Here is a 16,353-nt window from a genome sequence, read left to right on the forward strand (position 1 = left end):
GGTGGGTGTGCCTATGCAAATGAAATCGGGCCCCTGAAGTTCTTTTCCACAACTTGCCACACCTCACCACCAGATGTCAGGGTGGAGCTCATCCTGACTCTGCTTACATACAGTATGATCCTCCGCCTTTGATCTCAGAGGCTAGTATCTCCTAACTACAAGGACTAGTATCTATCAGCCTTCATTTATGTTATTACAATTTAAGTAACAGGCTCTGAATCCAGTGAAATTGCAGAGACAAAGGCTGCCTGTTGTCATTATTGATGATATATGTCCTTGATACAAGTGCCTGTGTCTCAAGGAGAGAACTATTCATCTAATAGTCCAATGTTGATATTCTTTGCACCCTTAATTTTATTTTTGCTTGTTAAGTGGTGGAGTCTCTGAATGAAGATGTAACATTTCAATTACTCCTCTCTTTTTTCTTCTGTGGATGCTATCGAGTGATAAGAGCTTTGATTATAGACAAAAATACCACCTCAAAGGCTCAATTATTACAGATGAAATTAAAATCTGATTCTTTTATTACTGTTAAGGATTTGACTTCAGAATTCCTATATGACTTCGGCCAAAGAGTTTCATGGCTGTCAAAAATCTTTGAGAGGATTGCAGATCTTGACCATTCGTTAAACTTTAAGGGCACAAGGCTTATAGAGAAAACATTTTGCTGATGTGGATCCTCCTCTGTTCTTACCACTGGCTATGCTGAGTTATCTTTTCTCTACATCACCAACATTTACTAAAAAGATACTCATTTAATAGATTTCAGAGTAGCAGCCGAGTTAGTCTGTATTTGCAAAAAGAAAAGGAGTAGTCTCTAAGGTGCCACAAGTCCTCCTTTTCTTTTTGCGGATACAGACTAACACAGCTGCTACTCTGAAACCTGTCATTATGCAAGGCACTGAATTTAGCCGTATGGAGTGGAAATCTATCAACTTCATGAAAAAACTCATACAGATACAGACAGACATCATCTTCCTTTCCAAATGCAAACAGACGGACATCATACAAAAAGAAAATTTGTTAGTCTCTAAGGTGCCCCAAGTACTCCTTTTCTTTTCACTTAATAGAAGCTCTCCTATTCTTTCCTTCTTTCCTCCTTGCTTCTGTTCAGGGACTGCGGGTTTAGAACCTCTGACCCTCAAAGAACAAACTTTCTTGAGGTCAGGTAGCAGAAAATTGTGGAAATCATCTGAATCCTTTAACTACAAAAAACAATAACTTTTCCTAGCTTACGTAGATTATATGGAACCTCGGCACAAAAAGTGGGAGAGTGCTAATAAGTTTGCAGATGATACAAAGCTGGGAGGTATTGCTAATTTAGAGAGAGACCAGGATATCATACAGGAAGATTTGGATGACCTTGTAAACTAGAGTAATAGTAATCGGATGAAATTTAATAGTGAGAAGTGTAAGGTTATGCAGTTAGGGATTAATAACAAGAATTTTAGTTATAAACTGGGGATGCATCAATTAGAAGTAATGGAGGAGGAGCAGGACCTTTGACTATTGGTTGATCATAGGAATACTATGAGCTGACAATGTGATATGGCTGTGAAAAAAGCTAATGCTGTCTTGGGATGCATCAGGCGAGGTATTTCCTGTAGAGATAAGGAGGTTTTAGTACCGTTATACAAGGCACTGGTGAGACCTCACCTGGAATGCTGTGTGCAGTTCTGGTCTCCCATGTTTAAGAAGGATGAATTCAAACTGGAACAGGTACAGAGAAGGGCTACTAGGATGATCCGAGGAATGGAAAACCTGTCTTATGAAAGGAGACTCAAGGAGCTTGGCTTGTTTAGCCTAACTAAAAGAAGGTTGAAGGGAGATATGATTGCTCTCTATAAATATACCAGAGGGATAAATACCGGAGAGGAATTATTTAAATTCAGTACCAATGTGGACACAAGAACAAATGGATATAAACTGGTCATTGGGAAGTTTAGACTTGAAATTAGACGAAGGTTTCTAACCATCCGAGGAATGAAGTTTTGGAATAGCCTTCCAAGGGAAGCAGTGGGGGCAAAAGACCTATCCGGCTTTAAGATTAAACTCGATAAGTTTATGAAGGAGATGGTATGATGGGATAAAATTTTTTGATTTTGGCAATTAATTAATCTTTAAATATTCAAGGTAAATAGGCCCAATGGTCTGTAATGGGATGTTAGATGGGGTGGGATCTGAGTTACTACAGAGAATTCTTTCCTGGGTATCTGGCTGGTGAGTCTTGCCCACATGCTCAGGGTTTAGCTGATGGCCATATTTGGGGTCGGGAAGGAATTTTCCTCCAGGGCAGATTGGAAGAGGCCCTGGAGGTTTTTCGCCTTCCTCTGTAGCATGGGGCACGGGTCACTTGCTGGAGGATTCTCTGCTCCTTGAAGTCTTTAAACCACGATTTGAGGACTTCAGTAGCTCAGACATAGGTGAGAGGTTTTTCGCAGGAGTGGGTGGGTGAGATTCTGTGGCCTGCGTTGTGCAGGAGGTCAGACTAGATGATCATAATGGTCCCTTCAGACCTTAATATCTATGAATCTATGGAACCATGGACATAAAATTCACCCTTCTGTCTGAAATTTCACATGCTATTGATACAAATGGCACCGAAGATCGTTAGAATTGAAGAGTTTCAGAGTAGCAGCTGTGTTCGTCTGAAACTGGAGAATTTTTTTATCTGGTTTTCCCAGTTTCTTTATTTTGTGCATTGGGCAGCACTTTGTGTATAACCAGTTTCCCCTGTAGGCTCAGGGTGTGTTTACACTGCAGTGAGTCTCGGAGCTCAGGTCTATAGACTCAGGCTCACACTACTGTGTTAAAAACAGCAGTGTAGACGTTGTGCCTTGTGCTAGAGCTTGGGCTCAGAATCCCGCCCTCCTCCCCAGGCCTCAAAACCTGAGTCTGCATGTCCATGCTGTTGTTTTTTAGCGCCATAATACGAGTCCAAGTCAGACTCGCTGCCACAGATTTGAAAATGCAGTGTAGACATACCCTCAGTCAGTTTCCTGTGTTTTGTGGGGGTGTTTCACGTAGCAATGTGGGAGTGAAAAGCGTTTAAAAAAATCAGTGTGATTGTGAAACTATAAAACCTGGCAGATACTCTCAGGTACTATACCTGCCCCTGAGTCTATGTCTACACTGCAATTAAACACCTGGGGCTGGCCTATGTCAGCTGTCTCAGGCTTGTGGGGCTCAGGCTGCAGGGTTGTAAAATGATGGTGCAGACATTTGGGCTTGGACTGGAGCCTGGGCTCTGGACCCTCCCCACTCATGGGGTCCCAGCCTCGGCTTCTAGCCCAAGCCCGAATGTTTACACCACCATTTTGCAGACCTGGAGCCTGAGCCCTCTGAGACTGAATCAACTGACATGGGCCAGCGGTGGCTGTTTTAATTGCAGTGTAAGCTTCCCTGAGGCTACTTCCAACTCACATGTTGTAGGCAAGGCTGGTAGCACTGCCTATTATTAAGGGTGCCTGGCACTTCCCAGTATAAGGTTATTTTTCTGTTGCTTATAACTTTACCAAACTTTAACCATTTGGGCTGAAATTTTCCATGCTGGGTGTCTGCCTCCGGGTAAATTTCGCTGTTTAAAAGCTTCAACCAAAACAGTTCAGCTGCTTCTGAGAACAAAGCTAGAGAAAAATACGTCGTTTTGCAATGTTAAAAAAATACTGACAGCCTTTTCTTTGAGAAGATCAAGTACCCCCAGGCTTTGGAGCAGGAACTTGAAATTTGGCAGCGGGGGTGGCCTTTGTGTCAGGGATGAGTCTTGTGCTGTTCTTGTGAAAATCCCTCCAAGTCTGGCCACTTTATATAAACCTTCAAAAACTCTAGGTTTGCACATGCTCAGAAGAGACTTCTAAGAATTTTGCAGCTAAAATCTCCAAAGATTCCGTCCACCCCGGGCATGGTCCAACACATAACCACTCCCTCTAGTGCTCACCAGACTGTGCATGCACTCTCTCTACAGAGCAAGTAGGCATGCTCTGTCCCCTCACGGCTCGTACATGTGACCAGACTGCACATGTGCCGCCTCCACAGAGCAACTGATCACGCTTCATTCCCCGGCTACCCTGCAGTTTCAGCTCGTGCCTGCTCTGAGCCATAGGTGCTGGAACAATTTTTATAGTGGGGGTGCTGAAAGCCATTGAACAAAACTGTAAACCCTGATGGAAACCACTTCAAACCAGCACCCCTCGGTACAGCACCTATCTCTGGGCTGGAGAGGGGCTGGGTCCCGCCTGCCTGTCTCCTGTGCTCTCAATGAACCACCCTGTTGGCACCCAGGCAACATGGAAGAGGGAGCTGCCTGACCTGAATGCAGAGAGCACAAAAGCCAGACCAGGAGGAAGGAAAGGAGCAGATCAGTACAAGGAGCCTTGTGAGACTGGGACTGCGGGGGTGGAGCGGGGGGGGGGCAGGAAGAGAGAAACTGTGACTGGGAGTTGTTTGCGGCCACTGGAACTGGGAGCTAAGAGGAGGAAGTGGAGCCTGGGGTTGGTTGCACAGGGAGATGGGGATTTGGATCTGAATGGGGGAAGAAGAGACTGGTATCCTTTTGCAAGGATAGGTTCCTGGGGACTGGTTCCTGGGGAAGAGATGAGGACTGGTAGGCAGTGAGGAACAGGGGACGCAGGACTGGGAGGTAGTTGGCAATGTGGGAGGGGAACACTGAGGTCAGGTGGGATGAGGTGACTGAGACTGGGTGGACAAGGGGACTTGGAACAGCCTGGGAATCGGGGAGACAGACCTGATGAGGAACTGATGTGTCAGTAGAGAACAGGTATTGGCAGGGCTGAGACAAGGAGCCAGTGGAGGGGAGTTAGAGGTGGCGATGTTGTCTGGGTCCCTTTCTCTAGCCCAGTCTGGTCAGGAAATCTTTCAGGACTGGGACAAAGAAGGTCTGGGATCTGAGGAGAGAGTGGGGGTGTCAGCTGTGATAGAGAAGCTCACTCCAGTTGCCAAATTTCTCCCCCATTGTTTCTTTCTTTGAGGGCCCCCAAAGGGAGTGATGGATGGAATAGCCCATCCCTTCATTATTTTGTCCACCAATTCGGTCTAATATGCACACACCAATTTAGGTTAATTGATTTTTCAGTCTGAGACTGTTCTTATTTACCAGGCCTGATCTTTGAGTTCTATGAGGCCTTTTTGTTTGGACTCTTTCAGTCCTTCTGTCTCCCTTTTGTACCTTTCCCAACCTATATTTGTTATCAAAGGATATTGTGACATCTTATGAACTCTCACTCGCTTTTTACATTTGAACTCACAATTAGGGTAAATATGTAGGCCCAATTATCACAACAGTAGGCAGGGAGAACTTAGGCTGGAATGATGAACTAGGGATAGAGAAGAGGGAAGACGGGGCCAAGGAGAAGTTGGAAGGAATGAGACAGAAGGGGTCAAGCTTGCGGGGAGCAGGCAGATGATCTGTGAGCACTGGAGCATCCTGCCCTCCAGAGTCTGGTATGGAACCTAAGATTCCCGAGTCTCACCATTCCTCTGATGTCAGCAACTATCTGTGAAACCTACTGGCAAAGTTTGTGTCTCATCCGCCTCTAGTGCAGGTAACACATAAAGGATGACAACCTACTGTTCCTAGTGGTTGTCCTGTTAGTGCCAGGGGCAGAGGTCAGTGTGGCGGATCTAAAGGTTCCAACCCCGCTCATGAGGCATGTGCGTGTCAATATGATGCCTCAAGATGGAATATCTGTTTGTTCAGTTTGCTTTTTAAAAAGCTAGGAAATTACACACACAAATACATTAAAAGAACATTATTAACGTTGCAAAGTCAACCCCTATGTAGGAGGTGGGTTGTAGAATGATACCCACCCACAGGGGACCACCCAGCGGTATTATGCCTCTGGACACTTCCTATTTGGGGCTGCTCAGCACACACAGGGATTGGTACTCTCCAGCAGCCATAAGGACTGCACAGATTGGTCACCTCAGTGTGCCGAGCCTGCCCTATGTATTGGTGTAGACACTGGTTTGGATGATGGTCCCTCCTCCTTCTCCTCCCACCCCCTTTTCCAGGTGACTTGTTCCCCAGCAGAAGAAAGGCACAAGCAGTCTGCTCTTGTGTAGGCCAGGCAAGACCATGGGCAGGACTTTTTGTGCAGATCACATAGGGCCAGATTTTGATACCTTTGGTCACGCCAAGTACGTTACTCTGGGAATAGTCCCATTGAAATGATGGGACTCCACATGAAGTAAAACAATACCCAGTATGAGTGAGGGTTTCACAGTCTGGCCCATTGTCTATTAATAGGCGGACACTGCTGGGTACAATATGTAGAGCTGGGATCCTTTTTCTCTTCTGCATTTCATTTTTAATGTTGAGTGAAAGCATGTAGTATACACCAACTCACCGTGAATAATTAGCTCTGGAAGAACAATAACATTGTTAAACTCTCTAATACAATGTGCCTGCTGTTAAATTTTTCTCTAACAGACTCAGCGAGTGTTAATTTCCCCCCCACCATTAGGTATCAGAAATGAACAAGATGCACACCCTGTTTTTAAAATCAAGCTACTTTCCTGTACTCTTTGTAATTATTTTTTCTCCCGTTGTTAGAATTGAAGGGTTTTTTTTTAAAAAAGAAGACTATAACATTTAGTGTCAGTAATCATTCTGCCATCTGCTCAGGCATGCCGCTTCCAACAAGCCGCTCTCAGCTGCAGAACATTCAGCTCACTGCTCTTCTTCCTCTCAGAGGCAGAGATGCCAGCAGTTCCTAAACTGTAACAGCATGTGTGAGGATTTTTCAATTCAGCTGGAATTAAAAAAAAAAAGAAAAAGCATTAGTTAGGATTTTCCACCGTATTGTATCAAAAAGTGATCTGTTCCCAGTAGTAAAAATGCTTTCTGCTCTGTGCATGGAGGGGGGGAGGCTAAAAAAATATTAAAACATATTTTAATATTTTAGCATCCATCGGGCAGAATTCATCCCTGATGTAACTCCATTGACTTTCTGGGCTTCCATCAAGGATGAATTTGGCCCATATTTCCAATGCTCACAGGGTTGTGGTTTCTGCTCCTGGGAGTGTATTCCCAGTACCAGGTTTCCAAGGCTCTGAGACTGGTACATTAGATTCCTACCCTGATGAACTGGCATGCTGGACATCGGTACACCTCTGATACCTGCAGCCTCTCCTTCACAGGCTCTGTGTAACCCAGGATGGAGGATGGACTATTCCAGGAGTGCCCAAACTGTTTACTTAGGCAACCCACCCAACTTCATTTTGTCTTTTTGGGGGACCCATCATTACATATATACATATGCATGTACACGCACACGCACACGTTGCACATGTACATACACATTACAGTAGGAGAGAACCTGTAAAGAAGATATGTTGCTTTCTAGGGGGCTGTCATACAGGCCTGTGAAGTACCAATTAAAGTGGGGGTCCTCCAGATCCCTATTCCCCCTCTCCTCCCCTCCTCAGTGTGGCCCAGCCCCAAGCCCCCTGCTTGGCTCCCCCCAACCCCCTTGCTCTCACTATCACAGCCTTGCCCCTCCTGTGGATAGAGAGCTCTAACAGGGCTTCTGCTCCACCCCTGTAGTTTGAGCTCATCACTCCTTCAAGTGAGAGTGGCAGACAGGCCACAACACAACCAAAGGACACACAGAACAACCCTCCAGATCTGGCTGTCCTGGGAGAGAATTGGCCTCTCAAAGACCCTTTTGTGCTTTAGGGGGATCTAACTGAAACAGACCTCCAAAACAACACAGATCCCCCTCCCATCAAGGGGGCCTGTCTTCCACTGCATCAAGATGAGGCAAGCACCCCTGCTAGCTCCTCTCCTCTCCTCCCCTTCCCAACCCACCTGCTTGGCTCCCCCCAGGCCCCTTGCTCTCACTCTCCCAGCCTTTCTACTCCTGCAGCCCCAGCTGACCCCTTTGGTTGTTGCCGGGCTGCTGACTGTCCACTACTGGCTCCAGCCAATATCCTCTGTACTGCTGCTTCTGCCCGGACTGCACGTCCCAAGCTGCTGCCTGCTGCCCCTGCCCAGGGGAAATGAGAGGCAGTGGGCGGAGCTAACGGGGCAGGTGCCTGCCCCAGGCAGTGCTGAGGGGGCAGTGACAGGTGACCCCCTCGATCCTTCCCGCAACCCACTGGTGACTCCGGACCCGCTGTTTGGTAAATATGGGACTATTCCAAACCTCAGTCTCCTGACTGCCAGGCCAGGCTCCAATGTGGGGTAGAGTTCTACAAAACTAAATGAGAGGCAGAGGGCACCGCCCGCCTTAGCTGGGCAAACTGACTTTGTTGCCCAAAAAGGAAGTCAGGGACCACTGTTTCAGCTGTATGTGCTCCTGCCTTGATGCCTGTCAAACAGCTCTGCCTTGCCCTCCACCTAGGAGTGGAGAGGAAGCACTTAGAGAAATATATAGCTAATTTAGAGGGCAAAGGGTAACATTAATTAGCTTGTGCTGTCCTTGAATGTTTTTGCATCACTGAATCTGCAGGCCATAGCTCTTGCCTCGTCTTGCCTTGCCTCGTTTCTCATGGGAATATAACCGATCCGCCCAGTTTACGCATTTAAATTCCAAATGAAAAAGCATTCAGCATTGATGGACCCCATTCAGTTCCCATGTATTACTGCCAAGCCTCTACAAAGCCGGAGTGAATTCAAAGCTCATTAAGTATGCCCCAGGAGGCCTAAATCTAGAGACAACTCTGCATTTTAAAAAATGTTTCTTGACCAAAGGTATTTGTTATAAACTAGACGGGTTCCGGTGTGGTTCTGCTCTGAGAAGTCACTCAGTTAAGAATGACTTTGTGGGGTTCCATATTTGTCTAACTGACTCCCAATCAAATTTACTCACCTTACAAGCAAACGAGATGTTATTTTTCTGCCATTCCTGAATACTCTGCCTGAGATCTATGATTCAAACTGTGTTCTTTCATGTTCCTGCCTTACTACCAGTAATCCTGATCCAGCTGAGGTGTATTATAGGTGTAGTTAAGGTGCAATTGAGGTTTAAGCCTCTAAAACACATCAGTTGGCTTTGGGTGTATGCCTCGAGTCTAACATAACAGGAATGTGTGCGTATTTCCTGATGCATGTTCACCTGGAGCATGCTATTGCACTCAGAGCAATTTTATCCTAAACTTTAAGAAAAACACCAGTCTGTATCTGAACTGTGTGCTATTTTAAAAGTACTTGGTGTGAGCCAAATCATCCTGTCCTTGCCTTTGTTAGACAGGAGAGCAATAGGAGTGGGAGGAGGCATAGATGAGCAAAAGGAGGAGAGGGGGTTGGGAAGGAACCAAAAGTGGAGACCACAGGAGAACAAGAGGAAGCAGGGAAGGGAGGAGAAAGAGAAACTGGAGCAATGGGAAAAGCCTGGGCCAAAAGTACCCCCCCACACACACACACGCATTTAATGAATAGTCTTGAGCATCACCTTGCCGTTTCTGTAACAAATCATTCCAGCACAAAGGAAAATAATTTCAGTTCATCCACTGCTCTTACATAGCAGCAGATGCCAGCTTTTTACAAAACTGAGAAGGAAGCTCCTTGTAATGTTGCTCTGCCTTCCCCAAACAATTAATTCATATATTAGAAGGCCAGGGGGGACTGCTGTAGTCATCTAGTCTGACCCCTGTATAACACAGGCCAGAGAACTTCCCCAAAACAATTCTTAGAGCAGATCTTGTTGAAAAACATCCAATCTTGATTTAAAAATTGCCAGTGATGTAGAATCTAACGCGGCCCTCGGTAAATTGTTCCAATGGTTAATTACTCTCACTGTTAAAAATGTGCCTAGCTTCAACATCCAGCCATTGAATCATGTTACACCTTTCTCTGTAGATTGAAGAGCCCATTATCTAATATGTGTTCCCCATGTCGGTACTTACAAACTGTGATTAATCACCCCTTAGGCTCTGGGAGCTTAATCTATTTAGCTTATCAAAGAGAAGGCTATCACTATATGGCAGGTTTTCTAATCCCTTAATAATTCAAGTGGCTCTTCTCTGAGCCATCTTCAATTTCTCAACATCCTTCTTGAATTGTGGACACCAGAATGGGACATGGTATTCCAACTGCAGTTGCACCAGGGCCAAGTACAGAGGTAAATGACCTCTCTGCTCCAACTCGGGATCCCCCTGTTTATGCATGTAAGGGTCCCTTTTGGCCCCAATGTCACACTGGGAGTTCATGTTCAGCTGATTATTCACCATGACCCCCCCCCCGCCCAATCTTTGTCAGAATCATGATTCCTGGGCTAGAGTCTCCTGTTATTAGGTATTGTGTTATAAAGGTGATTATGAAAAACAGTTGTGCGTTTGTCAATTTTCAAATCCCAGATTCCCATCACATAAACAGGCTCCAACTCAGAGGACAAACAGTTGCCTAAATACTTGGAAGAAGGTAACTTTATCTCAGTTATGCCAGGTGTGACATGTGAGACAATAGAGGTGGCTGCAGGAGCACAACGACTACATCATGCAGCTGAAGAAAACCATGTGAGAACTCTCCGTGGACACAAGATTCAAGGAGACAGAGGTGGGAAAAAACTAGAAGAGAGGCTCGTCCACTGACCCATTCGAGATTGAGAAACCAGTGTGGTGGGCCTGATATAAGAACCTGAACACTCATGCTTTGACCTTTCTTCTGTTCTGTAACAGAGGGCACGCTTAGAAAGGCAGCATGGTCTATTGGATTGGGTACTGGACTGGGATTTAGGAAATCTGGGTTCTCTTCCTCACAGCCTCTGATTTACTGTGTGATCTTGAGCAAATCTCTACACTTCTCTGTTTCCCCTCTCATTCTGTGTCTGTGATGCCGTAATAGCAGGACAATATATTCTTTACTGCTTTTGTCCAGCCCAGTTTTTAAATGCGCCCCCATCAACCTCTTCTCTTGCGGAAATGATTGCACAGCATGAAGTTGGCATTTTTGCCCTGGTGCACATGGCAGTGATGATAACGAACACACATACTCTCTTCAGAACTAGTTGTGTGTTTGTTTTTCCCAGTAGGATCCACAGATAAGCCATAGTGAACAGAACCTATAGAAGCAGCAAAATAGAAACTGTTGTTTTGTAAGTGAAAGGCGAGAGCGGGGGTTGTTTACACAGCTCTTCCTCGGAGGGACAGCACCGATGAATTCTGCTGGGCTGGGGAGAGGTGCAGTTCGACGTGTGAAAGGGTTTGAATGCTCTGTTAGCTTTCCCCACATCTCTGCTTTCCAAAAGTGACAACTGAATCTGACACTGGGGAGGTGTGTGAAGAGGAGGAGGGGGGCACCCTTGTTTCTCTCTAAACTTCCTATAATAACCTAAATGAACAGTTTTGAGATTTCATAACCCTATCCATTTCCTAATTAGGACAAGCTTAAAAAGGAACAGTTGGCATTCCTGTTGGTGTGAGCCATGTGCTACCTGCAGCAGGCCAACTCGCGAACGAAACTGATTTTTCTCTTACCTACATTCTGCATTCAGCAGCTGCTCCTAACAGGTGCTTGCTCTCTTCATAGCAGATGGTGACAAAAATGGGTTTGTTGGCAGGTTCCTCCACAAAGCAGCCTTCTTATCACACATATTGATGTGTATACAAACATACATACACGCTATCAGGCTTTTGGTTGCAAAGTAATTCTACTTCTGATATAAGGTCAGTCACACGGGGTCCTAAACAGAACGATTCTTTTGTTGTTTGTTGTTCCCTGGGTCTAAAGGCATTTATGACTTAGCTGCCATATCAAAAACCTGGCAAACACTTGCCCATGAATTCAACTCCTTAACTGCATCTTAAGGAACATCAGGTTGTAGGAATGCATTATGCTTGACTGCATAACTCCATATTTACCTGCGCATCCTTAATAACTGTTAGTAGCTTTACACTAGAAACACAGCACCATTCTGCATGGCAATGTTGAGATCTACCGGTGTAATGTTTGACTCGGTGCTTTTCTCCTTGCCATCAGTTTCATATTGCATGACACGAATTAACTAGTTAATGAAACAGTTGAAGCAAGAAGTAGCAACATGATTGAGCAAATAAATTACAACTACAACTGCAGCCAATACATTTATTCAGCATTCCAGATAGCTAACGGCGTTCAAAGTGCCTGCAGTGGAATGTGCTAGGGATCATCTTATTCCGTACTCCTCACCTGAAGAGAGACAGCTGTCAAACAAATCCTTATTTCCTTTTTTAAATTCTTCTCCTGTTAACCTTGATTTCATCCTGTGGATTTTGCCTGGTGAGTTTCATAAACTTTGACAAGACAATGCAAACTGATGCAAGGTTCAGAAGATTAAGGCATTGACCAAAAGATCTTTGCTAGCGCTATTTCTTCTCACGTGAGTAGCACCAGGAAGACCCCACACTCACTCTGTTTTGCTGTTCATTTCAAATAAACAACCAGAGCCAAGACAACCAGATGAGGATGACATCTGGCTCTGTAAATGTTGCCAAGTCACTGCTGTTCCGTAGCTGGCAGGAAGAAGATATGTTGCAAATGCCAGGTTCTTTCTAAAATATAAACTGCATTCCCTACACTTTCTTTTCTTTCTCTGTCTCGCATCTAGGCCAACCACATTCAATTTGCCTTTTTGTTTTGCTGAGGGCCAAATTTGCCTCTCATGTATACCAGCATAAACCCAGCGTAACTCGACTGATGCCTGTGGATTTATACTGTGAGAGTGGAATTTGACTCCTAAAGTCTAAAATGGCCTTGTATTCTCAAAGATTATTACAAAATTAACTTGTCGACAGCTGACCACTATTGTCTACCTTCACTCAAAGCATTGAAACTAAGTATATGGAAAGTGCTTGTGGTGAGAGCATTTTGCATCTAGGTTCTGTGGTGGCTGGTGTCTTATGAACATCCTAAATAAACATGGGGCTAGCTTGTGAAAGACATATATGAATAGTATATGGGTGTATAGATGGAGCATAAGGAGTTGTGTAGCTCTTTGCAGTCCTGATGAAGGCACTGTTCAGAAACCATTTGAGCATTGCTAAAGTAAGGGTATCTAGTTCTGATTGAACACCTAGGAGCTGAGTCCATAGGACTTCCACTGTTTCCCTACTCTATATTTTTATTTGCATTCCTCCCTGTGTGGTACTGTAGGCTCTTCCCTGCATTTCTGGCAGCTGGAAGATGGTATGAACAAATAACTATGTTTCTGAAGCTGGCAGTATTGCTGTATGGATCCCCCCCCCCCCCCCCCGTAAAGGATTTCTACAAGGAACCAGTTTTCAAAATTGTTTCGGAAGGAAAAAAACTGGGTGTAGGGAGAAGCAGCTGAAGCTTGGGTTGTTGAAATGAACTGAATTTGCAAAGTGAACAGTTAATAATTGTGCTTTTGAGGACACCATTCATAGTGCAATTCAGTCATCTTGAATTCCAGAAGTATCATTGATGTTTTGGGCTCTGGGCTCCGGAAGCCACCAGCTTTACTAGATCACTCAAAGCAAGTGGACATTCGATTTTGAAAAAAAACAAGCCAAACATTTTAGATTGTCTAGGGCAGAGGTTCTCGACCTTTTTCCTTCTGAGCCCCCCCCCCCGTGCCACAACAACTGTTTTTCAGTTGATTAAAAGCTAGGGCTGGCCTTAGGGGGTACCAAGCAGAGCAATTGCCCAGGGCCACACCACAGGGAGCCCTGCAAAGCTAAATTGCTCGGGCTTTGGCTTTCTGCCCTGGGCCCCAGTGAGTCTAACTCCGGCCCCTGCTCTCTGCTTTACTTTGGTGGACCCCCTGAAACCTGCTCACAGCCACCATAAAGGGCCCCAGACCCCTGGTTGAGAACTGCTGGTCTAGGGCATTGACACACATTGTAAATGCCGAGTTATTAAAACTAAGGCCCGTATTCCACAGTGCACACTCAGGCAAAACTGGATTGTGAGAGCTGGCTATACGGATATCTCTATACGAGGCTAAAAAATTTGCAGCAGGCCCAGGTCAGCTAAGACGGGCTTGCGGGACTTGGGCTCCCGGGGCTGAAAAGTTGCTGTGTAGAAAACGTCTGGGCTCAGCTGGAGCCCGAGCTCTGGGACCTTGTGAGGTGAGAGGATCCCAAAGCTCAGGCTCCAGCCTGAGCCAAAATATCTACGCAAGCAATTTTTAGCCCCAGGGCCCGAGCCCCGTAAGCCCAAGTCAGCTGCCCCGGGCCAGCTGCGGTTGTGTCCTGGGGCTTTCATCCCCATGTAGATGTACCCAAAATGTTGTACAGCTGTGCTCTTCTGACGGTCCGTAACAGACTGTGGCACAGGTAATGAAAGGGTTTGGAAGGAACTCTGCTACCAATTTCCCATTCCATTGCCAAATGTTAGGTGGGTTAATTTCACACCAATAACCTGATCTCAGCTCTCGTATGTGAAGCAGTTTTCAACCAAAGTTGTATTTGGATAAGAGTCTGCCCAAGGAAAACCCTGGATGCTACAATAAGCAGTGTTGGATTCAGTAGGTGGCAGTCTTCTCTCTGAGTCCAGTTATATCCCTTCCCCCTTAACCCTTTGTCTGTCTTGTCTGTTTGTAGTGTTAGCACTTCAGGGCAGGGATAGTCTCTTAGCTTATTTTTATACAGCACCTAGCACAATGGGGCCCTGGGAAGTCTCCTCTGTTTCCACAGGTCCAAATTCATCCAAAGACATAAGTGGGCACAACTCCACTGAAGTCAGTGAAGTTGGATGCACTTATGCCAGTGGGGAATTTGTCCCATAGAGACAGAGTTGGATCTCAGATACACCAGTGTAAATTCAGAACAAATCCCTTAACTGGCAATTACACAGTGTCTATCCTGATGCAACTGAAATCAGGATTCGGGACCTGCTCTGTAAAATGTTTTGAGACCCTTTGAGATGAAAGGTTCTATGTTAGGAGTGAAGATGCCTTAACAAATGCCTATCTTTAATCACATGGGTAGTCCCACTGAAATCAACTTGACTACTCATGTGTTAAAATTAAAGCTTAAAGTTAGGCATGTGTTTTAAGCATCTTGCTTAATGGGCCTAAGATATCATTGTCTTGGGTTCTTTCACTTTACACACTGTCATGCTGCATTCTCCTGCAAAAATCTCAGTTTCAGCTGTCTCTTTATGAGAGAGAGAGATGGGTTTCTGTCATCCAGTTACTGAGGGGACAGCTGAACAGTTTAAGGTCAGGAATAGCAGTGTCATAATGCAGGTATCCAAGATCACAGTATGGCTGCTTATCATTACTAAGGAGCTTAACCAACCTGAAAGTAAACTCTTGAACAATTCAGACCTCTCCAGTCTCATCGAGCTCTTTTTTTTCCACCACTTGAAAGTGCACCGAAAACCTGAAGATCTGGGTAAATGAGAGAGCTTCTGGGAGGCAGGCTTAAAAGTTTAGCCTCTTCTTTCCTAAAACTAGAAAGCAAAGCATCTATTTACCATGCAGTTTCTGGAACTCACACTGAGAGAGTATATCACTGACACAGCGTTTCATGGAACATCCTTTGTTTATTCACACAGTGTCGCTTTTAAATTTCAGATGTAAACAACAAAGGCTTCTTTTTATTTCACACTATCTTATACTCACTACCTTATGAAGCCAGAAGCCAAAACACTGTAGAATTTTACTCTTCTAACACATTTTCTGCTTACTGGATACATTATTCTAGCCACTTCTACTTTTAGTAGCTGGGATCTCTCAGTTCTCTGATTTTAAAAAATGGTCTAGCCATTATCTGTTGACTTTTCAACACTTGGTAGAGTGCAAAGTGATAATTCCTAGCTACTACTTTAAATATAATTCCAACAATTATAACTGTTTGCTATACTATATAAATATATGATCGATTGTCATGAAGGATCCCAAAGTGCTTTAAAGCTATGAACCTGATTCTGATCTCAGTTACACTGGTAAAATTCCAGTGTCATTCCACAGACATCAATGGAGTTACAGGGCATTTAAACTGGTGTAGATGGAGGCAGAATTTGGCACGATACATGGACAGAAATCACTTAACCCACTACTGAAACACAGTCTCCTCTAGTGTGAAATGCACCAGCTGTTTGGCAGCACACAACAATGCTCCACAATGGGTTAGGAAGTGAAGAAAAATTGTGTATCAATTTCGAGCTACCTAGGGAATGTCATTAAGCAGGACATAATTAGCAGAGTTGCAACTGAACAAGGACACTAGAGCTTCACATTTGTGACAGATGTTGCGGGATCGTCTAGTGGCAACAAGTGCTGAGGACCTTGGTATTACATCTCCTCTGAAATACAATGACCTATATTGTGGTCTGCATCTATCCCTGAGTAGGGACAGCGCATAACGGAGAGTCACAATTCCTTCCCTGTTTTGCTCCTTGCTGGAGGGCAGGGCAGGAAGTAATCTATTACTAGTCCGTGCTAATAG

The 16,353-nt window shown here is 44.9% G+C and overlaps 1 protein-coding gene across 2 annotated transcripts in view; it reads left to right on the forward strand.

The window, feature by feature from the left end:
* MSRA (methionine sulfoxide reductase A) overlaps nucleotides 1–16,353 on the forward strand; it is a 450,332-nt gene that overhangs the window by 415,994 nt on the left and 17,985 nt on the right. The window lies entirely within an intron of this gene.

Source organism: Caretta caretta, chromosome 3 (assembly GCF_965140235.1).
Source record: "Caretta caretta isolate rCarCar2 chromosome 3, rCarCar1.hap1, whole genome shotgun sequence".
Taxonomy (NCBI): Eukaryota; Metazoa; Chordata; order Testudines; family Cheloniidae; genus Caretta; species Caretta caretta.